Consider the following 27,784-nt stretch of genomic DNA (forward strand, 5'->3'; position numbering starts at 1 on the left):
TGCAAATCCATTGCAACCCACCAAATTTCAGCGCTGGTGAATACAAAATGAATTTTTCATTTTGGCATTGCAATGCAATGGGCTTGTGTGTTTGAAAAATACAGCCCTGAATTTCCTACATACCTGAAGCCCATTCCTGCACCAACTATTACTTAATGGTATTAATTTAGGCCCTTATTCAGCAAATGCTGTAGTGAAGCTTGAGATCGTGCTTAGGTTCATGCCTACTCAACACAGTGCTGCTGTGCAAACTGAAAATTCAGTCTAGCTTTTCACAGCTTTTGTGTTTCAATAGTTTTCTTTCAGCGGGGGGCAAGACTGTAAATGTTACCCACGTTATTCCTAACATGGCTCGACTTCCTAGTTTAGCATCTTTACAAAGAAGCTTTCACCACAGCATCCAGCTCAAGAAGATCAAACCCACCCCAGACCTGCCTCCCAAAACAACCAAACCAACCCACCCCAAACAGAACTAAGAGTTTAGCATGCATTTATGGGTAGCCGGAGGATGTTAGACCATCAAAACTGCTGCAGGAACGCCTTCTGGTAGAGCCCCATGAGAACTTACAGTTAAGCAAGCGAGATGAAGCCAGGCTGCAGAAGGACAGTGGGAGCAGACTGCCTACCTTCCCACTTTTCAGGAACAAATCCTGGCTTGTGTAAACACAGCCGTGCTTGTGAGAGCCAGCAGCAGCTCACATGCAATCAGTGGCCCCTTCAGAGTAAGTTCTTTTCTAATGATGATAAAGATCTAGACAGTGGAAATGTTATTTCAAGCTAAATTCCTCCAACAAACGCCTGGTCCGGGGCAGGGCAGGGCAAGCAATCAGCAACCAGCTGGATTTTCAGAACACACTGTGCACAGCACCGAGACTAAGGACCCATGGCCAGATTCACTGGAGACAAAGAGCATTAAAGTTCTGAAAAGCTACTGAGGACACCCAAACTGAGGGAACTGGAAAGGGCCCAGTTTCCAAGAAACGTTCAGTATCTGAAACAAACGGACCTACACAAACCACGTAGGTCTAAGGAGGCTCACTCCTGCCCAAGATGATCCCTAGGGTGTCTTTTGTTTTATGTGCCTTTGGCACCATCTCCCGCAGCATCTCCTGGAGACACCGGCTGCCCGTGGCCGGGGTGGGTGTGCTCTGCGCTGGGCTAAGAGCTGGCTGGGCGGCCGGGCAGAGCGTGGTGGGGGATGGGGTGACATCCCGCTGGCGGGGGCACACGGGGTGTCCCCAGGAGCCAGCCCTGTGCCCAGGTGGCCACGGGGGCCAGCAGCAGCCTGGCTGGTGTCAGGAACAGTGTGGCCAGCAGGGCCAGGGCAGTGCCCGTCCCCCTGTGCTGGGCCCTGGTGCGGCCGCCCCTCGAGCCCTGGGGGCAGGTTTGGGCCCCTCAGCCCCAGGCAGACCCTGAGGGGCTGGAGCGTGTCCAGAGCCGGGCAGGGGCTGGGGCACAAGGCTCACGGGGGGGCTGGGGGGCTCAGCCTGGAGAAAAGGAGGCTCAGGGGGCACCTGATGGCTCCCCACAGCTCCCTGACAGGGGGGTGTAGGCGGGGGGGGGTCGGTCTTCTCCCAGACAACAAGCAACACGACAAGAGGAAATGGCTTCAAGTTGCACCAGGGGAGGTTTAGGTTAGAGATTTTTTTTCTAATCTTCACTGAAAGGGTGGTCAAGTGTTGGAACAGGCTGCCCAGGGAGGTGGTGGAGTCACCGTCCATGGAGGTATTTAAAAGATGTGCAGATGTGGTGCTTGGGGACATGGTTTAGCGGTGGGCTTGACAATGCTGGGTTAATGGTTGGACTCAATGATCTTAAAGGTCTTTTCCAACCTAAATGATTCTATGATTTCATGATTTTAAATTATGCCACCTTCCTGTGAGATGAGCTGTTTTTAGGGATGTAATGCCAGCTTTCCAACACCAGTAATTTAATTTACTAATGTTCTTTAATATCTGCACTTTTTGTTATTTTTATTTTTTTTTTAATTTATTCTGGATTGTAGCAGAGTCCCAGATTACTGGGAAGTTGAATCTCACCTGCAAGGAAAACTTTTGGATATGGTTCATTTAAAGACCTCAGTAAAACAGAAGTATTTAGTAAAAATTTTCTAATACCTACATAGTAAGAATTTGAGAAAACAACTTTAAAACTTTGTTTTGTTTGGTTTCATAGGAAGAATTCTGCACTGATGGCTGATCCGCTGGCACAGTGTTGTGGTTTAACCCCAGCTGGGAACTGAAGTATCACACAGCTGCTCACACCCCCCTCCCCCAATGGGATAGGGAGGAGAATCAAAATAATAATAATAATAAAAAAAAAGGTAAAACCTGCAGGTTGAGATAAGAACAGTTGATTGAAATTGAAATAAAGTAAAATATAATACTATATACTAGCAATAATTGTATTGGAAAGGGAGATAACAAAGAAATAAAACTCAAGGGGGAAAAAAACCCCAGACAAAACCCCCAAGTGATGCGCAACACAATTAATTGTTCACGACCCGCTGTCCAATGCCCAGCCAGTCCCCCAGCAGTGATCGGCGGCTCCCAGCCAGCTCCCCCCAGCCTACATACTGAACATGACGTCAAATGGTATGGAATATCCCTTTGGCTACTCCGGGTCAGCTGTCCTGGCTGTGTCCCCTCCCAATTTCTTGTGCCCCTCCAGCCCTCTCTCTGGCAGGGCTTGAGAAACTAAAAAGCCCTTGACTTAGTTTAAACATTACTTGGCAACAACTAAAAACTTCAATGTGTTATGAAGATTATTCTCATTCTAAATCCAAAACACAGCACTGCATCAGTTACTAGGAAGAAAATTAACTCTGCCCCAGCCAAAACCAGGACACACAGACACAAAAAAGAATGACACCTCTTGGGGAATTCTACTGTATGCTTTGGGAAAAAAAAAAAAAAAAATCCATGGGAAAGAATTCAGCCCGCCTAATTTTGCAGGTTTTTAAAGTACTTTCTAGAGCTGGTCACAATTTGTACACAACACTTAAAAATCCACAATATTAAGGAAGAGAAAACCTTTCTGCCTAAGACAGCTCTGTCTTACATTGCTTTGGAGAATTTGTTCTCCTAACTTTCCCACCAAGTACTTTTAACTTAGAGTATTGCTTGCCGTTGACCTTCTGGGAATATGGGTTGTAGGACCAGGGCAGAAGACAGGTGCCAATCTTCTCTAAGAGTAGACCATGAAGGGATTTTACAGACCACATCTCTGATGCCTAGCTTTGAACACAAGATGTAGCCTCTAAATCAATTAGACAACGAAAGTTTAACCATCACAGTAAGCAAGTACCAGTCTTGAATGTGCATGGCCTAAAATGCTTTGAGGAATCACTTTTTTGGGGTGCTCTCCAGCACTGTTTGTGGGTTCCTCAGCAACTCCTTCAAGCCCTCAGTAGGTGGATCTCCTTTCTGGTAGGTGGGCTAATTTGAGGAGTGCTTTTTAGGCATAGATGCCTCACTGGATCTCTCCAGTGGCAATGCAGCATGCCCAGCCTCATACTAAAAAATCATCAAAAGAGTATTCAAAACCCTAGACTGTCCATCACCTCCTAAATAACTGCTGAAGCCATCCAAGAAAACACCAGCCCAATTGCTGAAGATGGCAGAAAACACACAAATGTGTAAGCCTACCAGTAAACATTTTTCTACCTTAAAAAAGTTACATACGCTCCTAGGTACCATTCCAATTAGAAATGTCTTCACCTTTTGGGAGCTAAGAGCTAATTTAAACAAATATTTCCTCCTGACGATAAAAATTAATGTGCTGTGATGGTAACATAGCTCTGCTTTTCAACAGCCTCAGTATTACAGCTGGTTAAAGCTACCAATGTGCTCTCCAGTAAGGCACAACAAACTGTTTGAAATGCAGATGAGAGATAACCAAAACACATCCCAAGGCAAACACCAGAGGAGCCAGGCATGTGCTTCCCCAGGTCTCCACTCTGTGACCCCATTTCCCAAGTGCTAGTGCTTTATCCTCATTGTAACACCTCAAGAAAGGACATAAACATTCCGTACATTAAAATGCTCTTGACTTTTACAACCAGCCCTCAGGGAGCAGTTTCATGATCAGCTGAAGTAAATCTTGCCATTGAAAAAGAACTCCCACCACTCCCAGCCCTCCTTGCGTGGAAAATCATGCTTGCATGGTTGGAAGCTAATTCTGGAAGAAAAGATTTAAAAAGAACAGCCTTCAACTACTTTCCCACTACCGTGCTGATGCAGCAAAGATGGCAGGAAGCAGAAGACAGAACTGTCTTCTTTGGTCTTGAACTAGCTCCTTGCAAATTGATATCCTTGGTCACACAACCCATCATCTATGATGGCCACCAAGGAGTCTCACGCACTCCCCGGTGCCTGCAGGAAATGGGACCTCAGCTCTGTATCTCAGAGCACCTGACTGCTGTTGGCATCAGTGGGCTGACAGCCAGGAATTTCCCACCGAACCTACAGCCTTGCCACTAAATTATTTTAGTAAGGCATTTACACTATCACCCATCTCCTCTTCCTGACAGCATTTAAAACCACTTTCCTGTCTTGTTTTCTTAAACTTTAACTCTAGGAGTCACGTAGTCATGTCTCTACCTTTGACTGTTGTGGATCTACTTGTGGGTGACAACAGAACTGAAGGCTCCTGAAGCTACTTCCAGGCTTATTTTGTACAGCCCCATCATTTCAAAATGCGTATTGTAATCGACAGCCTTCAAACTCTATGCACGATCTACTGGATCTACTGTCCCCACTTAACACAGCACTCCAGCCTCATGTGGAGCTTCTCTTGCAACCACAGGAAAGACAATAGTATCAGCAAGCACCCACTACATGTGGAGCACTGCACTGATGACAGGACAATTTAAGGGGACTAAAGATATTCTTAAACACTATTAAATGGCACTGAAGAACAGTTTTTAAGAGCAGCTATAAAGACCTACAAATAGGAAACTACTCACAGTGTTCAGCACCAAGTTTTATTGTCTCATAAAGCTCAGCATTGTGCCCCACACGCTGCAGCATCATCTGAAGAAACTGTATCTACGATCTAATGTTTACATCTATAAACACTTCTGTAACACAAAGGTTGCCAAAGATCAAGGAGCTGATTCAGCAACAGACTTGGTTTATTATTAAGCAGCACCTCCATCAACAGGATTATTTATCCGCACAAATTCAAGAGTCTGCTATACACTTTGGCCAAATGAGGGCCAAAATGGGGAATCAGTTCTGAAAGACGTGCTGTGTCTCGTGATGCACGGGTGAAACCTCACCCATAAAAAGAGAGGGAGAAACCTGGGAGAAATCCACTGTTTTCCTGCCATGGAAGCATAAAGGGACAGTCATGTCCAACGCAGCAACAGGGAAGAAGGACCAAGAGCTGAACAACAGCAGTGAACAGTGCAGGAAGGCATCAGCAGAAGCGGGTGCCCACAACCTCCCTCCCTCCCCAAACCTATCATACAGCTGCCACAGCGCACAGGGGCTGCACTCCCAGCGGGGTCTCTAGGTTAGGGATTGCCATCTTGCTACACAGGGAACAGAAAAAGATTGCAGAGAGCCTCTTTGTGTGCCACGTGCCACAAAGCTTTACTGAGAGTCTTGTACTGCTGAACGGATCTCACAGCATTCCCCTTCTCTACGTAAGGCTCTGTTCCAGCTCGTCAGGTTGCTTGCAAATCTGGGCTGTATTGCTAAGCTATGTACAAGGATATGCTTTCTGAGAAACTCCTCATCATTTCTGTTCCTCAGAAGTCCTATTTTACCATCACTCAGGGGATGCGGGTCGACAAGCCCTTGCACAGACACACAGATGGAATTTATTCAGTGAAGATGGTGACTGTTCTGCTCCTCAGCTTGCTTTGTACCTCAGACAAGAGTTTCCAAGGGACAACTGTATTCTTGAGAAACGCAGACTCCAAATTTGACTTTGGGTAGAGCCCTAAGGTAGATTAGACTGTCATTCTGCCCACCTCAACCGCATGCTGTAAGCAGCTTACTTGCAATATGACAGATTTAGCAAAAGTGACAGTTGCTCGCTGTCCAGTATCATTAGCTGGCCCTGCCACAAGAGCTCAGACGTGGTGCTCCATCTCCTTACAAAATCAGCTTATTAATAACATGCAGCCTGGCACAATATTTTCCACACAGCTGAAGCAATATTTCGAGCAGGGGGCTGCCCAGTTCACCCACGTACGGAGACTCAAAATCAAATTCTAGCCCAGATGAGGTCGGAACAGCAAATAGGGTCAAGGGACTGGCATGTCAGAGGGACTGGGATAGCGAGGTATCTGTGCTTACCTTTATTACACTGGTCCTCAAGTCTATGGAGGGAACGGAAATCTAATCAAAAGGCTCTTTGAGTCAATGAAAACATTGCAATTTATTGGACTGTCTTAGGTTCAAGTTCCCAAGGTATTAGATAGCATCAGCACTCCTTTCCTGGCCAAAAGGGCTCAGCACCTTCCCCGAGGCGCTCTGCATCAGCAGGTAAGAGCCCGACTGCTCTTCCAGGTAGACAGAAGATGCACACAGGGGAGGACCTCTGCTTCCTACCTACCCGTTTGTGTTGCAATGTTAAAACCAGCTTGGTAGTAACTACGTATCTGTTAATTCCTGCAACAAAGTACTTCCACTAGAAAAAAAAAAATGGCTGAGTCAGTCAGATTGTAGCAAACAACACCATTTGTACTAAAGCCTCACTTTTTTAAAAGTTTGATTTAAAGAACAGAGCCAGTTTCACTGCTGATGACAGTTTTAAACATAACCTCGGTCAAATCTATGATTTCCCCTTTACAGCCAGGCAGGCAAGATTCACCTGCTATACAAAACTGCAGACCTGTGCAGCCATAGCACGTCTCACAATGCTGCCCAGGAGAAGAATTTCCCAAAGGTCTTCACAGTAATCCCAAAACTAGGTAATTTTGTAATAATTTCAAGTGGAGAAAATGAAATGATTTAACATACACCCGTGGGGAAAAAACATCCCACTATTTTACAATGAGGTCTTTAAAGCCATCCTTGGGAAACTTTCCAAGGGCTACACCGATGTGGAAAAATGCTTAGTTATTTACTTTAGGGTTTTCGTTAGCATGTTGGAAACCATTCTTGTCCACTCCCGTTCTCCCTCTAAACCAAAAGCCTTTATCTTCTGAAGCTGGGCTAATTCTGATCAACCTGGCTCTGACCCCACCACTGAGGTTTACGTGCTGGGAGCTCCACCGGCTGCAGCTTGGAGCTGAACTCAGCCTGCCCCAAGGCTGTGGGGTGAACAGGGGCTGGGGAAGACAAGGACTCATCATCCCAGCTCAAAGAACTTCAACTGCAAGCAGTGGCTGAGCTGCCAGTCAAACCCAGGTCTGAGCCACCCCCAAGCTAAAGCAAGAAACACAGTAGGGTTTAAGCCCATTTTAATACCCTGGAAGATTTGTAAGCACCAGAGAGTCATTTTACTGCAAAGTGCATCAAATGGCTCTACCTTGGTGAGATGGGTGCTCGTGGCTTTAGCAGCTACCCCGAGGCAGCACTTTGCAATGTGACACGGGGGGCCTGGGGATGGGTGAAGTGGCTTAGTTGTTGAGGTGTCTCCTATGGAGCCAGGAGACCCTTCCCAACACTCCACGTGCCATTTGGGCTCTCTGCTCCAAATATCCTGTTGCTGTACCCCAGGCACACGCACAGCAGTCTGCTGGAAGACAACCTCCTCCTGGCCTGCAGGCGAGAGGGGTTTGCCATCCCAAAAGCAAAATGGGGAGCATGGGTGGGAGCAGGGGTTGGCAAGCGCTGGTCCCGTCCCTGGACCACACATCTGGGGCACAGCTGTGTGTGGATCCCATGGTCCCTGCCCCAGCACAGGCTCCAGCCCAGCCCCACAGAGCTCCAGCCCTGCCACCTAGCTGCTCCTCACCAGCTCTTGCTGGTCCCAACAGACCACGACACAGAGCCCTGTCCCAAGGCATTAACAAAAGGGGAAAAAGAACAGAAAATGTTTGTGCCATTTAAAGGCCAAAACCATGCCAGGGCAGACAGGTGGTAACATGAACCTGCTCACCAGCCTGCTCCACTCAGATTCTCCAAATCATTCTCTCTGTGATGTGACATGCTTCTGCACTGTGTGGCCCAAAAACTTCTCAAGGACTTTTCTTCGCCTATCCTTGCAGCAACAAACATGTGCAAACATTTACAGCTCTCAAATTCAATGAGCAGGCAAGGAGATTTAAGAGGGTGGCATGAAGAGCACAGTGTTTCAACAAGTATCAAGGTTTCAACAGGAAACATCCAGGTACCTCTCATCATATGAAAACCTCTTCTCTGCACGGTCAGTACCCATCCCTTCCCCCTACTTCTATCACTGACGCCTTCACCTAGGTCTTTATGGTTATTTATAACCTTAGCATTGGGTTAATACTGCAAGATTTTAGGGTTATTTGTGTGTTCACCAGGTGCATTTTCACATTCTGATAATCTGGATGCTAGGTAGTGCTGTGATTTATTCTAGAGACATGGTAACATAAACACAAGTCCAGGAACTTTCCTCCACAGCGGTTGCTGAAACAACTACAGGCAGGTGGTGATATCACAAAAAAAAAAACCCAAGACACCCCAGACACTGTTGCTTTCTCATGACCATCAAGAGATGTGTCAAGCTTTATATGATAAATATGAATCCTGAATATGATAAATCTTAAAACTGAATGCTGGTAAGAGAAATACAACTGCTCACTCCAAGTTCTGGTACAACTAATTCCAGAAGTGACCACGTGCTCTCGCCATCTGATGATTGCACACATGGATCTCTTTATTTCCACTTTGCTTTTTGTTCTGTTAAGACATCCCTGCCCCCAGCACAACCATCAACAAATGAACTGAAGGAGACTCTCAAGCAGAAACTAGCAGGATGAGGCCTGATGTTCAAATATACAGTAGACAGTTGTCTCCAGCACATATGAGAGGCATCAGAGCACCGAACATGTCGTTTCTAACACAGCAATTACTTCAAACGTTCAATTTAAAACTTTGTAAGTGTCTGGGAACACATCTACACTGGTTGCTGGTAAAGCTCTCTAACCGTTCTATTCAGTTTCTTAAGCAGAAACGCTTGAGCAGTCTTGTGCCCTACCCCCTCTTCTTGGTCACCTTTTGATTTGCCTGCCAGCTTCAGATCAGCTTTGTCAGAGGTTTCGAGGAGAACCGGGCTCCTACAGTGGCGCGAGAGCAGGCATCTGACCTCAGCACCACAGCTGAGCAGAGGTGGTCCCCGTGCACGGGAGATCTACCAAGTGCTCTGACTGCAGCTGAATTTTGCAGGCAGCTTCTGTTACAGCCACCCCAACAGAAATTAAAGGCCCAACTGCTCAGCCTAAGGACTCAGAACTGGTGGGGACCGTGGGTTAAGGGCTGAAGCAGCTGCCAACAAACATCAGCACCACCACAGGGCTGTGCTGGTTTCCTGCTGCAGGCTTGCTGGGCTGGTTTACTCCCTGGGGCACAGGAAGGCAAATGTTGCAGTTGCTCCATTGGGCATCTCTCCTCCTGGTGTTTAAAGGAAGCAAAATCCTACCTGCAGGTACCTTTGGTAGGATGGCTGTCAACTAACAGTGCAAAGATGCTCAGCATTCAGCCCTGCGATGTAACACAGCACCATGTCTCTGCTGTCTTAGAGGCAGCGCTGCTCTTGCAGCTGCATCAGGGAGAGAGGGGTTCAGTGGCATTAAATTATCTCCACGGGGACTTTTTCAGAATGCATACCAGTCAGGAAGTCAAAGCAGTCCTAATAGCCCTCATCTGCACCAAAATAACTGTTTTTCAAGAAGGAAGTTGCTCCCTGGGCAAAAGCATGCCTAGCATGGCTCTTGCTGAGGCATCTGGCTGGTAGGAGTTTTAACCAAGCTAAATTTCCACCATAGGAAAGACTCACGAGAGGGACTGAAACAGTCAGACCCAGACAAGTCAGTGACAAACACCACAAGCAATGTCAGCCTGCTCAGAGAGCAGTTAACAGAGCGGACCAACCCTCCAACAGCAGAGTTCAGATAAACTCTGAACAGTTTATCTTCATCAACAGACTTGCAGCTGGCTTGCAAATCCCTGCTCCACACCACATTGTAATGTCATTTTAAATTTTTTATTACCATTTCATAATGGCAATTAAACACAGGCATGCGCACAGAGAGAAATCTGCTCGGTATATAGGGCAAGGCTCACCATCTGCAGGCGGCAACCGGGACCCTACAGGCCCTGCTATGGGGCTGCCGAAGTTACAAAGCCACCACCACCACGGCAATCACATAGGAAGAGCTAGGCAGCCATGTGATACTTCTATACCTATGGTCACTTATGGCCTTCTGCCTGTGCTCAAATATGCACCCAGCGCTCGGGGGCTTGCAGTGGCAGAAGGTCTAACGCCACTGCTGTCTTTGCAGTTCTGGGGGAACTGTTGCATTGCTGATGCATGCAGGACTAACTCGTCTTTCCCTCCTGGAAAGGGAAAGCAGAGGGGTTTTTTCACATCTTCCTGCCCAGCAAGACAGAAATTACCTCAAAGAGACAGCTGAGCATAGTCTTTGAGACGTGGTTAACTCTTGGCATCTATGTTTAAGTTCCTACCAAGGCTGCCCATCATTTCCAATTATTATAATGATTGTTATGACTGATGATGTGCATTTAGCAGTCTGTTTCCTGGCCAGTCCTGTGCTGCTTCTAATCACTTGCATCCTACCCCAGAAGTAGGGAGCCCGGCAGGCCGAAACTGTTCTGGGTCAGTTTTAACCCCAGGACCAAACTGGCTCATTAGCTTCCAACCAGCTGAAATGAGCTCACGTGGAGAAAACTAAAGTGGATGAAACAGAGAGAGTCTATGTCCAAGTGTCTCCTTTCCCCTGGCCAGTGCACAGCACCCTGTGGAGTCTTAATATTGTCCACTGCTTCCGATTCCTGCATCTGGCATGAACGACGGAGTGATGCAGCACAGATGAGAGAGGGAGAGGATAGACAGGAGAGTGCAGTATGGCACTACACTCCTGGTCTTGGAAGTCCTGCTGGGGGACAGGTCAAACAGACACCAGTTTTCAGCTGGACCACTCCCCTGGGCCAGAACCAGACCATGTTTTGGTTTGGGTCTGGATTAAAAAAAAATTAAAATATAAAATCTAATCAAGCCAAAAAAACCCCATCCAAATCAGGCTCAGTTGCTGCCTGAAGGGGAAAAAAGCAACAGTCCCAGCTACCTTGCGGTTCAGCGCCATGCTGTAAGCTCTCACCAGGCAGCACTGCGTGCCTGCTCAGGGCTCTGGTCAGCTCAACTGCTCCTTCCATTTTGTCCAGTTCTGGCCACAGGCAGCTCTTCCTGGGATACAGACCTGCTCCACCGGACCTCTTGCACTTGGACACCAGACAACCTGCAGGTCAAACTGACTTCTGTTTGCCTCTGGCTGGCATCAGCTGGGAACTGGCCAGCAAGACAGAGACCTAAATACTAATCATATTTTCAAATGTGTGATCCGTTTCTGGCCCAAGGATCGAGCCCAGGGGGATCCAGAAGGGAGCACCAAGCCAGGTTTTGACAGACCCATTGTTCCATGTCCATGCTTCCTCCTTGCCCTTCTCCCCTGTTACTTGGAGCACTGCAGAAACACACAGCTGTGATCTCAGGAGCATGTTCAGAGCAATAAAACCATGAATTACACCTTGCCATCTGGTACTGTAATTACCACCCACCCGCTGTCCTCCCCAGGGCATAACCTAGAGCAAGTGCAGACCCCAGACAGGGTCATGCTTGTAGGCTAGTAGTAAAGTGGTCTTCACTGTACCACGTAGCTTGTGGTAAGAAACAGCTCCTGCCTCAACCTGCCTTCAGTCTTCACAGATAATGTCTTTTATTAGTGGCACCCACTTATCATCAGTTGCCTGCTATCTTTCCTGAAGCAATGAGGAGTTCCTGCAGCATGGAGAACCATCCTTGCACCAGGGGAGGTGGCCTATATGCCATGCTTGCCACCAAGGTGGCATTTCACTAGCTCCTTTCCCTTCCTGAGGTCCAAGTCCTGGACACCACCGCCACCAGCCTCAACCAGCCCTGTTGCACCCTTCCTGGGGTGCCCGGGGTGGGGGTCTGAAACATTGGGGATCTGCTCCCCACAAAACTTCTGCAACAAGCCAGCAACATGCTGGTGATGGTAACGTGCAAAAGCAGTGGCCACCACACATCAGACTGCCCACAACCCAAACCCAGCATACAAAATGTTTGGCAACCAGCCCTCATGCAGCTCACATGAGTCTGGAGTGAGACACTGCCCTCGGGGTCAGTCCCCTCTGCTTACACACATCTCCTCATGCAAGGGCCACATAATCAGCTGGGGACCAGCCGCATCTATGGGGCCACCAGACCCAAGTGCAGTGACAGGAGAATGAAGATGAAGTAGGACGCAGGCCCCAGCAGCCTCCTATTCCCGCCGAATATTGCCAGGAACAAATGCAAAAGCCAAAGTGACAGGAATTGTGGCATCAAGTACCTTTTAGAGAATAACAGAAAGAAGAATCTAAAAATTGAGCACAAGAGATTCATGGGCCCACGGGAATGTGAGCTTGTAGCTAATACCAAGCGATTTTTCTGTTGCACAGTTCATTTTAGGACAATGCTCACCCTCACAATGCCAGTCCCACAGCCTGAGGCTGCTTTGCATTTGGGCACCTGACTGTTCAGGAACAAACATTTCCGTTTGTAATAATTCCGATCCTCTTACTTATTTAGGTTCATTTGGGCTTTGTTTCTTGCTGTTTGAATCTTCTGAGCTTACAGCTAACTGGGCTGCGGATGCACAGCCCCCCTCTGCAGCCCTTCTGTTTCCCCAGTAACTCCCACTTACTTTAAGCATATACAGCACTCACAGAGCAAGCAAAACCCCCCGTAACACAATCCCAAAAAGCTTGGCATCCTGTCTGTTGTTCATCTTGCTGCAAACCGAGATTGCTTTCTGCTCTGAGATGCACATTTGACAGTCGCTCCACGAGAGCGTTACACATAGAAGTAGCTCTGCTGTGACAGTGGCAAGCACATCCGGATCTATAGCTCCAGTCTTAAATCAAAACAGACACTGATGTCCGGTGCTCACGGACGCGGCTATCCAGCATGCACTCACCAGTCAGCATGAACATCTGCACTCAGACGAGCAAACACACCAGCTGAGCTGCAAACAGGCACAACTCCGCAAGTGCAAAGAACAACAGCAAACCCCAGCAAGTTACGTTCTGAATAGCGTCCACATTTCATGATTGTTAGATATAAAGCATTTCACTGCCTCAGCACAGCCTTCTCTCAAAAAGTGGTATTACCACTATTAAGGGAATAAGCCACGATGGCTTAAGCACAGCATATACTTAATAGTGTTTTGGATGCATTAGAGGAAACTAGAAAAACAGTACAAACAAGTTACAGAGCTGTTTCACAAAGCGGCAATATCCTAAAATAATCCATTTCAGGCAACATGCTAACCACGCAGAGCGGCCGTGCTCGCTGGAGGTACCATCGCCTGCACCCACACCTCAGCCTGTGATTTTGGAGCCCCTTGTCAGCACCGCACACATTAACACGTGTGTGCACCCCGCCACACCACACACACCCCCGAGACACACATCCCTGACTTACCCTTGAGCCAGCCAGCAGCCCCAAACCCTCTGAAACCTCCTGCAGAAGAGTTGACGGAGTTTTACCTCGTTACCCGGCGAGGACGTTATATAACCGGCACCGTTTCTGCAGGCAGCGAGGATGCACCAGCCGCGCTTCCCCACGCGCATCCCTCTCCTTCCCATCCCGCACGGACACATCTCCTAACAGCCACGCCGTGGCAAGCGAGGGGGGGGCAAGGTGGGCTCTGGGGTGCTGGAGAAAAGCAAAGCTAACAGTATCAAAGAAAGTTCAAAAGGTGCCTGACGTTTATTAAGAGGCATTGCTAGTCTGAAAGGACACGGTGCAACGGTATAATGTTCCTTAGCCTGCTGAAAGCAGCTTGGCCTAGATTTTCCTGTACTGTTTGATGTGACCATTCATGCAAACAAGAGTAAAACTTTCTCTTTGCTTTTAATTAAGCAAAAAAAAAAAAAAGTGACACACTACAGACCTTTTTCTGCCGTCATCTGGGTCTTCTGAGCTACCATCAGATGGAGAATATGCAGGAATCAGCCCCATTGATTAAACTATTATTAGCGGCAAACAAACAGATGTCCTCAGTGAAAGACAGGACAAACCCCACGCCCTGTACTTTTGGACTACATACAGAAAAAATAGACTATTTTACCAAAGGCTTACTTGGTGAAAAATGCTAGCACACCAGGCAGAAGCAAAGCACGCAGCATTTTAATCTGCAGAAATCAAAATAAATAACATTAATGCCTTTGCTCTGTTCCCACAGACAAAGCCCCACCAGCTTTTGTAGGACAGGGGCCAGGTCCTGTATTTGAAATCTCATCTGAAACAAAACATGGCTTGTACTCAATTCAGGAGGTCCTGGTGTCCACGGATCATTGGTGGACAAGGTACACAGCCCACAAACGCAAAGGGGCTGTAGACATAAAACTCTTACATAAGCCATAATCCTCTCACAGACTCCTTATTCAGTGATATTAAGATCTGCGCTGCAGGAGCCTGCTGGCATCCCAGTGGCTTTTAACCAGTTTGGAAATGGGGAGCCTCCAGTTGCAACGCCCTCGCCAACACCGGTGTGACCGCCGGTACCCAGCACCACCTCGCAGGGTTACCCCGGAGCACAGAGCATTTCTGTACACTAATATTTGGGTCCTCTGCAGAACTGGCGCTGTTGCTTTCTGCGCTGAGTGAATCACCAGGATTAATCTCTTGCAGAGTTCACCGAGGCTAATGATAATCAAGTTAAATTTACACTATATGATCAGAGTTTAATTAGGTACTGTTACACAACTCCTATTAATTACAGTGATAATACCCTTATGAAATGCAGATGGGAGGGTGGGGCTGTGATTGGAGGGGGCTTGGCTGCTCAGGTGATTTTAGGAAAAAGCCACATTAAAATGCTCTGCATGTACCTTTAGTTAGTTGCTTGCCTCTGCTAGTGCTCAAGATGAAACAAAAAGCTTAAAAAAAAATTATAATCCTACAAATGTAAATCTAGAGTACAAGATTAAAGACCTCCCACACACTGTGCTATCACCTTCTGTTTACACCAAGCAGCAAGAATGCCATTTAAAATCCCAGTGCGCCAGAATCATTATTAGCTCGTTCTGCTCAAAATCCTACCCAGAAAAGCCCAAGCTGATAGAAGTAATTTATTTTGAGGTACTAACTCACTTGAACCCAAAGTAGGTCTATCTTAGTATTATTACAGTAAGTTTCTCCATCCCTCCCTGAACATGAGCCTCCGGATGACCCGCAGGGCCAGGGCTCAGCATTCCCTTTGTACAGGCACAACCCCCCTGGGACCCAGACCCCAGGTGATTCCTCCTCTCCATGCCCCTGCAGGGCTTGCAGGGCTTCAGGAGGATGCTGTGGGGAGTGGCAGCTGCCCTGAGCGGCTCGCCCACCCCCTGTGAGCTCCTTCTGCTGGGAACCGGGGTGCCTCTGCCGACAAGGTGCAGCCGGAGGAACGCCAGGACTCCAGCTTGCAGCACTCTGTAGCGGCTGCGTTGGGAGACAGATTGGGCCGCGTGACATTTCCAGCCTGAGACTAGGTCTTTGCTTTCAGTAAATCTTGCCTGAGGTGTCCTATGGAAAGAGCAAAGCTTGTGCCATGTGTCTTCCATTTAGCATCTGCTAGGTGCGTTCTTGGATGGCTTTAGTGAAACCTGCAAGAGACCATGTGCTGTCACTGCTGTTCACGTGCTAACGCCGAAACCCTGGCCTTGCACCCATATGGTCAAAGATACAGGTAAAGGTCCCTTCTTCATGAAGTACATAAACAACACACAGAGCGAGGCTTGCTGGCAAGAACAGACGCTGCTCTTGAACACAGACACCTGTATGAGCCTCCTGCATCCAGGTTCCCTCTCCTCTGCAAATCTCTGCCTCAGTAAGCATGTCCCAGGAGAAGCCCTGGCACTTTGCCATTGCTGCCGCTACGGGTTATTTAATCAACACCCCAAAAGACAGGAAACTCATTTTCCTTCTTCCTGGAGGTTGTTTTTTTTCCACCCTCTTCACCAGACGAGAGCAAACTTGCAAAATTAGCACACCTCAGCACTTCCACTCTGCACAAAACACATGTAAAAGAGGCAGTATGTACAGTACAGTACAACTAGGTATTAATTACTTGGCCCTGCCAGCTGCATAATTACCTTGTCCACCTTTGGCTACATACGCTAACTGGCCCTTTACAAAAGTGGCTGGAGGATGCTGTCGCATGGGATCCAGGAGCAGAGTGCTGTTGGCGAATGCCCTCTGGCTCCCAGCCCGCCGTTACAGACAGCAGACCTGGGCACGAAGGAGTTACTTTGCCCACATGGCAATCCCACAGCAGCCTGCGTGGGCCTCTGCGCGTGTACTCATATCGTCTCTGTCCCTTGATGGGCAGCTCTTCCAGGGACGCACAGGACACGTGGCAGGAGAGGGAGACGATGGCTCCTTGACAGCTCCTTGCTCTGTAGGCACACTGAGATGGGCTCCAGGCCCGTACATTTTACTCATGGTTCACAGAAATCAGAGACATGTATGCCTTAGAAGATCCTCAGTGTCTTCCAGCCTGGGAGCTCCTAGCCAAGACTACAAAAGGACCCTTGCTTTTCTGGAAGCACAGAGCTGGCAGAACATCTCACTTCCCTTGCTGGGATTTTTGCTTGATCCAGGCACAAAGGACTCACAATGCCTCCTCATTCCTACCTTGTGCAGGGGCTGGCTACAAAGCATAATTGGGACCAGGCCATTTTGCCCAAAGGGATGCCAGGAGAATCTCCACACCCTCACCCCAGGACAGCAGTGCTCTGAGAAGAGAGGCACCAGGGCTCTGGCCAAAGCCTTCAGCCCTTTATCTGCTACTGTGACACCTTTTGGTCCCTCGCTGCTGAGGACGGCACTTGTGAGGCACTACGGGGAGTGCAGCAATGCTCCTGCAGCAAGGCTTTGATTTAGGAAGCAGAGCTGCTCAGCCCACTCTGCTCTTGCTGATGTAGTGACCTGGTTTTGTCAAGACTGTTTTTCTCCTTTCGTATTTGATGTCATTTTGGAAGGCATGAGATTTTTGTGGAGGCACTGACTCCAGGTTGGACTAAAACAAAGCCAATCACAATACCATTATAAATGAACGAGGGTGCGATTCCCCCTTAGAGGATTATTATACTATTTAGGGTTCTAGCACATTTATTCCTGCAGTTTAGTAACCACTTTCATGCTTCCCATCAGACTACACTCTAACCCATTTGTATTTTAATGTTACAAGGATTATCAACCAGTAATAAAAATGTTCAACCCCTAAAGCATTTAAACAGCCCTCGACGCTTTGTGAAGATCTTGCTTAATGAGCAGACATACACAAATGAACGAGGAAACTAATACTATGTTGTATGAACACCAAACTTCAAAATATGCATTTCATAAGTTACCTTTCTGTAAAATAAGATATTCTTTGGCATGCAGATACTATCTTTGTTACAGTATACTTTTAAATTACTTTTAGCATAAAGGAGGGTTTGGAAGTCAGAGATTGCTTTTTGCATTGGGAATGTGTTTACCTTGCACTTTTGAGTTTGGAATGCTATATTACATTTAGTCCATGCACAGAATTACATCAAACCAACAGATCACTCGTGAAATTCAAATTATGGAAAGCTGTTGATACTGAGCTAAGGGGAATCCACCCAAAAGAACTGCACCTGACTTGCACTTCGGCCAGTTCTAGTGCTGAAGTGTCCATGAAACCATGCTCAAAGCCAGCTGAAAGCCACTGTCAGAGAAAGTTAAAAATGTCTCTTGGCCCACCAGCCTGTAGTCAATCACAATATTTTTCCACTTGCAGTGGTCTTGAGAAGGGGTGGGAGAAACTAAATATTACCTGTCAAACTATGAAGACACTTCTTGCCTGTTCATAGAGCTGCCCAACGTACTTTCCAGCAGAACTGTCTCACCGAAGCTTCTGGTGTTCACTTTACTTGCAGCCAAAATCCTAACCGAGTTTGAATTACCCTTCAGAGGTGCCTACAGGCACGAGCATGAATTACCTTTCAGAGCCTTCAGTCTTTGAACTTCAACACACAGTTCACCTTCCCATTTCTGCCATGGTGGAATCTCTTCTTCCTCCCACAAGCCACACCTGCCCAAAGTGTTTTTCTCCATTGGAAAAAGTCAAGTTGATGCTCTAGGCTGCCTTCATCCTTTATTCCTGCAGATCTATGTTCTGTTTCGCATCCTGTGGGATATAAAAGTTAACCCTTTGCTATACATGACCCAGCCCATCACTTGCACTTCTGCAAGTTCATCTAACAAAAACTCCATTCACAGCTGCATACTTGCTGTGGAGAGTTCCAGGAAAGTAGCAGTGCTGCAAAATCTCCAAAACCCTTTTAAGAGGAATCTGTCTGGCTTTAGCCGGAGTTGTACAGAGAGAGGCTTGTAGCTTTGGCTGATGGAGAGTATTTTGCAGGCTCTGTAATTAGAGCCAGTCCCCTCCTGCCCTAGGAAATGGTGAAGGGAGGAGATAGTTATGCATGGAGTTTTTATTGTTTCTAGAAAAATCAGTGTTTTCTTAGTTAAGTACCAGCCATCCCAACATCTGCAAGGCAGTATTAAGGGTGCACTGACCAAACAGGAAAAAAAAATGATGTTCAGAGTGTGGATTTCTTTCTGCAAAGCTGCTTCTTTTGCTTTACCTCTCCAGATTTCACCACAAAGGTGTACTTGGGGAAAAAGGGGCTTGCTTTTGTGAAGCTGCCAAATAATTAACAGAAGGAAAGACAGGGCAAAACAACTGTCCAGACTGAGAATTCACACCTATGTCACTGTTTCGGCTTCATGTCTACAGCCAGACACTGACCAGCATCTACGCAATACCAATTCTGGAGCTCCACTCTGTTCTGGGTCACACAGCACTTACATGACAAAAGGATGAAATTATATTCCCTTATAAGGGAACGTAATCAGCATCAGGCTCAGCTATGTAACAGAAGTCAAGTATCTCTTTACCCAAGAGTTTGAGGTTAAATGGACAACTCCAGCATCCCCCTGTCAGCCAATTTTCAAGGCCAGCTCTCCAAAGTAACCGATTCGTACTGCAACTGGTTCCTCCTGCTCTCTCCCTAACCCCAGCTGACAGAGGCCTCCATACAGCCCCCAGTCACGTCACCTGGTTTATAAGAACCTTGTGAGGAAAGAGCAGAGTCAGAGAAACCAGATCCTATGTGTGAAACACTTTTGCCAGATGTAGGCTGGGAGCCACCAAGAAAGACTCTTATTCCTGTGCACCCCTATCAGGCATCCCCCAAGGGAGGCTTTAAACCAGGATCTGCCAGCCAGGATGCTCAGAAGATCTTTGCTCAGTTAAAGAAGCCCCATGAAAATCCACTGCTTCATAGAGAAATTGGCTACTTTTTATGCTGCAAATTGTACTGATCAGGCTCTCCCTTCCTCTCAGCTAAAACTCATGGTGCGTTCCCCCTGCAGAGCTGCCAGGTCATATCCCATTTTAGCATTAACCAAGCCTGGCTGCATTAAGATGGGAGGCAGCTCCAACTGAGGGTGCCTTCTCACAGCACCGGGCTTCAGCAGCAACACCAGCTTCCAGGACCTCCACGCACCTCCATCCTCCACGCTCCCTTCTCAGTTACACCAGCACAACCATTTGCAGGACTGTTTAAGTCAGGATGAAAATAGAGGGTGTTTTTATGCTAGACCAGTGTCGCATCTTTTACACTCCAATACTCCCCATCTGTGGGATTAACAGGCCCAAAGAGAAAATATTACAGGTCTCTGCCTTCTGCTGTCCCTTCATGTGTCAGAGCCACAAGCCTTCTGCCATCACCATGCAGAGTTACAAGCACGCCAGTCTAAGATCACTATAAACGTGAGCAATGAATTAAATCTAATGCTGTTTTCTTCACTTAGGGAGCAAACTTTGCAAAGCTCCTTAATGCCCAGAGATGCAGTTTTACTGTGGCATGGAATTTTCCTCTTGTGAACTCGATGTTCAAACAAGCTCCCTGGTGAGGTAAGCATAGGCTGCCTTTTTACAAACACAAAACTCACATTTAACTTATTAGCTGGGGGAGGAATACAGATGAGGGTTGGATGAATCTCATGAGTCATCATTTCTGTAGGATAAAAAGCAAGCTTGTCTCAAAAAAATAAATTCATTTGCCTCTATTGTGTATTGCAGATAGAAGTGCTTAAATAATAAAAAGATTAATAAAGACTCTTCAACCGATTGTTCTAAAAAAAAGAAAAATAGCTTTTGAGATTATGAAATAATATTCTTTAAATATAGAAAAATAAAACATTTCAAATGGCACAATGTTTTGGGAAAGGGAGACAAATGCAGATTAATTGTGCTTGAATGTACTTCAGACAACAATACACTGCTTCAAGCCAAGACTAAGATATGCACATACCCTAAAGCATACATGAAAAATTAGGGTCTGTATACTGGTTTAACTCCTTTATCATTTACTCGCCACCATATTCTTCCAGTCTCATGCCAGCTCTTCCCCCAAATTAGCACTACATGCATATGCTGCACCCTGACCACTGAACTCATTCCCTGCTCAATCTTGTAGGCAGATGAAGGGATGTGCTCTTAAAGTGTGAAGCAGGACAAAACCACAGCACTAACGCTATTGAAAAGATAATGGAATCACACAGTTCACATGCAGCATCATCCTCCAGCGGTGTGCAAGTGTCAACTAGCCTTTTAACATCATTTTTACTTAAGATTTTAGAAGGAGGTGGAAGGAGCAGGCAGAGAAAAGATGCCCGAAAGAAGCCCTGAGAAGTCTAAAGCCAGCTCAACAATGGCAAAGATCTGCCAGAACAGGAATTTGATGGAGCACTCATAAGAACTGACAAAGAAGGAAAGCACGCACTAGTGTGAGCTGCACAGACTTTGAAGAGAACATTAGCTAATTTTGCATAGCTTGACATTCCAGGTATCCACCAATTCAAGATCTCACCAGAAACAATGCCTAAAAAACCACTCTGGATGGATGGTGGTGAATGGCAGATATTGCTGACAGAGCAGTGGGTCAAAAGATTCAAGTTCCAGTCCTTTCCCCCACCCTCCCTCCGTTTCTAAACCTGTGATCTGCCGTAGCACGCAGAGCAGATCCCTTTGGCTCTCTGAGTGTACCCACATACAGTAAAGATGTGTTATTTTTTCTTTTATGGAGTCATAGCTCAGAGGCCAGGCCCAATGACCCCAAGAGTTACCACGTACTAACCACACATACCTCTCCACTTCCACTTGGACACATTTGCTGAGTTTGTTTCCAAACACCCGTTTAGCCAGACCTATCTAGTTATATATGGTGACGACTTCAGGACAGCGATCGACTCTCGCCGTGCGTTCACAAGGATCTAGTGCCCCAGGATCCTACCTTGTGCTTTGGGTATTGCTGCAGTGACGAGCAGACAGAACACCAAAAGGCAAGCACTACAGAGGGCGGTATCTGGATACGTAAGTGGTACAATCTGTAGGAAGGTTAAATACTCCACTGCAACACAATGAACCTGTGCATGCTGCCACACATAGTATTCTGTGATATTAAACGCCCGCCCCCCCCCCCCCCCCCTTTTTTTTTTTTTTTGCACAAAAGGAGTATGCAGGGTATTCTGGAGGAGGAAAAGCCATCAACACCAACACCGGAGTTCTATCCAAAAGCTCCTTTTTGTGGCTAAAGAATAAGTAGCTTACATTGGTACAGTCTCAAAAGCCTAGTTTATGTGCAATTTTTTTGTGGGGAAATACTAAGTAAACGGACTGTGCTATTCAAAGACTGTTAAGAGTAAATGATGATTTCTTTTTTCATCAAAGCAGGATGATGGCTTTATACTGATTTCCCAGTGCTAGGAACGCACATGAGAAAAAGAGTCAGTCAGCATCCTGCTACTGATGGATAACTCTTTGTATCCATCCATATCACAGTACCCCTGACACATTTACCTCCAATACCTCATTCTCTGCATTTCATATTGTTATTGGATTTGGGACCAGCTCTTGTTAATTCTGCAGAAGCCAGCATCACAGGCAAGGGGTCTTGCCTTATGATGCAAAGCTTCACAAGTTCGTCACAGGAGTCTGGAGCACACTGGCTTCCACAAAAACAGCAGCTCATCTCACCGGTCACTCAATCTGTACAGTAATCTTTGAGGCTGAGCAAACTGCTGAGTTTGAACGGAGAGAAAACTTTGGCAGAATTCAAGGAGACAAGAAAAAATAAATTACTGTGACTGTTTTACTGGTCAAAGAGTTCACATACAGATATGATCAACTGACCTTGTGCTTACGTAATCAGCCACGTTACTGCATTGCTCCATCTTTACCCGAATAAAATTGTTGCAAATTAGTTCTGGTGCTGTGCAGAATCACCTGTTCATTCTTTCAGCAAAGTCCATTAAAAGCACACAAAAGTTGTCTATCCCATCGAATTGCAATGTGGACCATGCAGCTACAGCATAGCTGATCTGAGGGAGAAAGTTTACAAGCCACTCAGCTGTGCTTCCAAATTAATCCCTTGCATAAGCTTGATACAATGCAAGCGTGGCTTTTTGGCATGGGCAGGCTTAAGAGCTGCATCACATTCCCAGGTGCTCTCTAAGATTTCCTTACTAAAAGGCTTAATGGAGTTTTCTTTCAGAGCTGGAAAAGTGAACGCAGCCTGGATCATACTGACAATGCTACTTAGTGTACTTAAATGTTCTTAAGTGTTGTAATATACTAAAATAAAACTACATTTGAGCACAGAGTGGGATTGTTTTGAATATGACAACACAGAAATGTACTATTATTTTAGTGTTAATTAGTCCTCCTGAAGCCCTTGACAAATAGCTATTTGATTAAGAACGGTTTATAATATTGGAAAGTTTTTTCCTTAGCTTTACTGTTTTTATGCCTCAAACATCAGAGCTGATAGCACTAAACCTGAAAATTCATGGACAGGAAAGCACAATCCCCACCAAGTGGTATAAAACCATCATCTCTTCCCACAAAGCTCAATGTAATCTTAATTAGGGATCACAACAGATGTCACACTATAGAAAATATTTGGTCCCAACAAAAGCACTTGACAAACAGCTAGGAGAGGTAAAGAGGGAGAAGTGCTAAGAAGAGTGAGGAACTTGCTGTTGCTTGCAAAAGTATAATGGGTTAGAAATAAATGCCAGCCAGAAATAAAGGAACCGGCTTAATGTAACAGATTACTCATTACCATGAAGAGAGGTGCCATTATTTATTTCAAATACAAAACCCAAGTAAAGATCCAGTTTTCACTTAGTAAAAGTGGGAGCTATGAAGCAGCTACTATACAAGATTTTTTTCTAATAACCCTGTTGGAGCCACTAAGCATTAAGGCAGAGGACCCTCCTATTAAACACAGGGCACAGAATTTCACATCCACCCAACAAGTCTCAGGGACGCTGGGCTAAACTTGCAGATGATGAGCTACAGCCACTGTGCATCGAAACACAGCTAGACGCACCTAACAAAACAAGCCATCAAAACAGTTTGAACACCCAAATCATCAGAATCACCTTTGGTTTGGATTTTTTGGCGAGGGCATATGTCACACTGGGAGGAAAAAAAAATGCTGTATTGAAGACTACACCAGATTCTAAAGCAAACTGCTCTATCGTAACGCTTCAAGTTCAGAATCATCCAACGTTTGCTAATTCTATAGGAATTCTTCTAGGAAAGGGCTCAAACTGCGGTAAGGTTTGAGAGCAAAGTGGGTTCTTCTATCTTCTCTATCAGACACAAAACTACCTACACAGACTCATTCCTCTGAAATAAGCTGTATGAACCATTCCAGCTATGGAGATAAACTTTGGTCCTTCCAGCTGATCTCCAACATCAGCAGAGCTGTACTAATGAGTCAAGCCAGTTAAGAGACACCATGGAACTTGAGGATGAAAAATGCAAATGTATTAAACAGCTCCTCAGTGGTGCCCACAGCACGGGCCAGCACCCACAGCAGCTTTTGTTCTCTGACTACTCTCACTCATCAATCATCCTTCAATTAAAAACAGTTTTAATTAATAACACACCCCCTATGCCTATGCCCTGGGCCATTTACACCAAAACAAACCATGCTGTGTCATGTGCCAACTGTAAGCATTAACAGGCTTTTTCCAGCCCTACAAATAGTCTGCACTATTGTAAAAGCACAGTTGCAATAAGCACCCGATCCCTCCTACAAACACTGAGCACCCACCTGGAATCACCTTGGCAAGGACATGCCATGCAGAGCCGGCAGGACAAAGGGGGTGGTGAAATGTGACAGCAAAACCAGCACCAGGAGAACTCAGCCCCAAGCATTCAGCTGGACAGTCGCCACGTTAACTGTTCAACTTCCCAAGCTCTTCTCCCTGGTCATCCTTCACTCCAAAGCTTCCCAGTATCCCTGCCTTTGGAAACACAACCACCGCTGGCTCTGCCTCTTGGTTTCAGAATGCAAACGGGGAGACCAGCACCTACAAAAGCTGCTTTCTACAGAAATCCCCAATCACTTCCCACATCATCTTTCTTACCATTTTAGGTTCAAATGGAACTCAAGCCCTGAGAGTTTACCTCCATCTCTTGACTTAAATTATACCTCAGCATTGTTATACAACATCGTGATTCAGTCCTCCTAACAAGCTGTATTCTACCACCTCAGAAATTCAGACGTTAGCGTGTCTTCAGATAAGAGAATGGCTGTGGGGGCCCCGAACACCCCACTCCAGCACAGGAGACCCTCCCCGGCAGGGGAACAGCAAGCACTGTTTCCTCTGAACTTGAAGCTTGTGTAATTCCCTTAAACTGACAGTGGATTAGAGCATGAAACATCAGAGTGGCCGTTGCTTGTTGGTACTTTTAAAGAAGTATTTACACTCCAAGGGCTTGACCTTGCCCTAAGAAATGACTCTGAGCCAGGAACAACGCTAGTTTGTACAAGTCAAAACTGAATAAATGCGCCCCAGATCACATGCTGCAAAGCTGCCAACCTATGAACGACTTCAACTGGAAGTTAAAAATGGAATCGGCTTGCTATCTTGTATGATTTACATTTAATATTTCAGATCAATGGCTCTGCATAATCCCCTGGAGAACAGTGGAATAAACACTCACGAACAAGAACATAGTGCCTCAGTCACAAACAAAGCTGTGCCAGCACATTCCAGTCCTCACCCTACCCCGTTCTCCACCCCACCTCCCCGAGTCACTCCGTTGCGTCAGCAGGCTCCTTCCTCCTCTTGTCCCATGGGCTGCAGCCTACCCGCGTTTCAGTCATACCCGTATTATTTTTTAACAATACATGTGTGGCTTAGTTCACTATTTTATGGGCCCTCCCCTGTCCCGTCTCTTGCTCATCTGAACTATCACCACCAGTACCCCTGCCCGCAGGCTTTGAGCACGCCCTGTCCCATTACGTGGGCTATCCGAAGCCTAAGCACAATTTATTTAACCACAATAACTGCCCAGCAGTCTAAAAACTGTCAAAACTGAAATCAAATCGAACATTTACTGTTCACCAATGCATTAAGTGAGAACATAATTTTTCAGTCAACGCAACTTCCCCTCTCCCATCACGGGAATCGAGCAGAAAAGCCTGCCCTCTAGTTTGTCATGCTGCGTTAGCAGTGTGGCAAAACTAGACCCTTTAACTTGTACCAGTTTGACAGTGTCCAACAACCACCACTGGGAAAATCATGCAGGAGGTCGGGGGTTTTGTGGGGGTTTGGCTGGTTTGGATTTGTGTGTGTGTGGGGGGGTTGTTTGTATTTTAATGTTAAATGAGAGTTATTACCAGGTCCCCTCTTGCATAGCAACACACATGTAGGTAACGTTCTATTTCAAATATACTGTAAAGACTGTTTAAAGTTCATGTACACTAATCAGTGTTAGGAGTATGACAAAATTCCCGCTAACAGCCTGATCACCAACACCACCATTTTCTCTGGGGACCTCCTGCACTGTGCTAGCAGTTAATATATGCATTAAACCGGGCATCCCTATCCACAAACCAAAGCCGATTACCTGCATACTTCCACAGACTGGGTACCCACCACAACGTTCTGCAGGCATTTACAAAAAGATGGTAAGAAATACAGGAAAAAAATAAACTAATTTTGAGAAGTCACCACTGATGGATTTGATTCTCTGCTTCCTCAATTGCCCCCACTGCCTTCACTATAGTCTCAGAAAACATTCCAGAAAATCTCTGCTACAATCTCAGTCTCAAGGTATTTGGTCACAGCTAGATACAATCGCTTTCTTTAGTTAAACTGCCCAATTATCAACCTACACAAACACATGACACCGCTGAGAGGCAGTTTTGAAGTACTGAATGGCTTATGCAGACAATGTTTTCCCAACTTTGTCTTTTTAACAACAGTCATCTCAAATCCATTCCTAGTAATAAAATGAACAAAGGTATAGTACCACTTCAAGGTACTACACCATTAAAAATGTCACACCATCATTTTATAGAAAATATAAACCAAAGCAACAATATTGATCTTTCCCACAACTTTTATCAGTTTCTGTATTTTTACATGTGGTGGGTTGACCCTGGCTGGATGCCACATGCCCACCAAAGCCACTCTCTCACTCCCCTCCTCAGCTGGACAGGGGAGAGAACATAACAAAAAGCTCATGGATTGAGGTAAGGGCAGGGAGACACCACTCACCAATTACCATCATGGACAAAACAGACTTGACTTGGGGCAATTAGTTTATTACCAATCAAATCAGAGTAGGGTAATGAGAAATAAACCCATATCTTAAAGCGCTTTCCCCGCACCCCTCCCTTCTTCCCAGGCTCAAACTTCCCTCCTGAGTTCCCTACCTCCTCCACCCAGTGGTGCAGGGGAACGGGGAGTGGGGGCTGCGTCAGTTCATCACACCTTGTCTCTGCTGCTTCTTCCTCCTCCGCAGGAGGCTCCTCACACTCTTCCCCTGCTCCAGTGTGGGGTCCCTCCCACAGGAGACAGCTCTCCATGAACTTCTCCAACACGGGTCCCTTCCACAGGGTGCAGAGCTTCAGCTCTAGCGTGAGAGCCCACCACTGGCAGGGACCAGAGTGCTCCACCGTTAACCTCCACGGGCTGGGGGCACAGCCTGCCTCACCAAGGGCTTCACCACAGGCTGCCAGGGAATCTCTGCCCCGGTGCCTGGAGCATCTCCTCCCCATCCTTCACTGACCTTGGTGTCCACGGAGTCTCTCACACATTCTCATTCCTCTCACTGATGCTGTTGAGCAGCATTTTTTCCACCTTCTTAAATATGTTATCCCAGAGGGTGTTGGCCAGCAGTTGGTCCATCTTGGAGCTGATTGGCATCGGCTTTATCAGACATGGGGGATGGTTCTGGCATCTTCCAACAGAGCCACCCCGCAGCACCCCGCAACCAAAGCCTTCCATGCAAACCCAGTGCAGTACAGCATTAAACTCTGGAGGACTTACAGCGATCATTAAACAATTAAAAACTGCCATGAAAATTAACTTTGACATTAACAGGAACACTAGATACATGAAAGGAAACACTCAACTTACAGAGACCACAACAAAGCTCTTGAAATACAGTAAATCCCAGCAGTGGTAAGGCACAACAGGAGTCCCAGTAGGGTATCTACTCCCG

At 46.4% G+C, this 27,784-nt stretch overlaps 1 protein-coding gene across 1 annotated transcript in view; it reads right to left on the reverse strand.

Moving 5' to 3' along the window:
• PASD1 (PAS domain containing repressor 1) overlaps positions 1–13,922 on the reverse strand; it is a 113,142-nt gene extending 99,220 nt beyond the window's left edge. The window contains exon 1 of the mRNA XM_055817808.1: positions 13,651–13,922. The gene's annotated coding sequence lies outside the window, so the exon portion shown is untranslated. The remainder of the gene's footprint in view (positions 1–13,650) is intronic.
• Between the last annotated feature and the right edge of the window lie 13,862 nt (positions 13,923–27,784).

This window comes from Falco peregrinus, chromosome 13 (assembly GCF_023634155.1).
Source record: "Falco peregrinus isolate bFalPer1 chromosome 13, bFalPer1.pri, whole genome shotgun sequence".
In the NCBI taxonomy this organism is placed as follows: domain Eukaryota; kingdom Metazoa; phylum Chordata; class Aves; order Falconiformes; family Falconidae; genus Falco; species Falco peregrinus.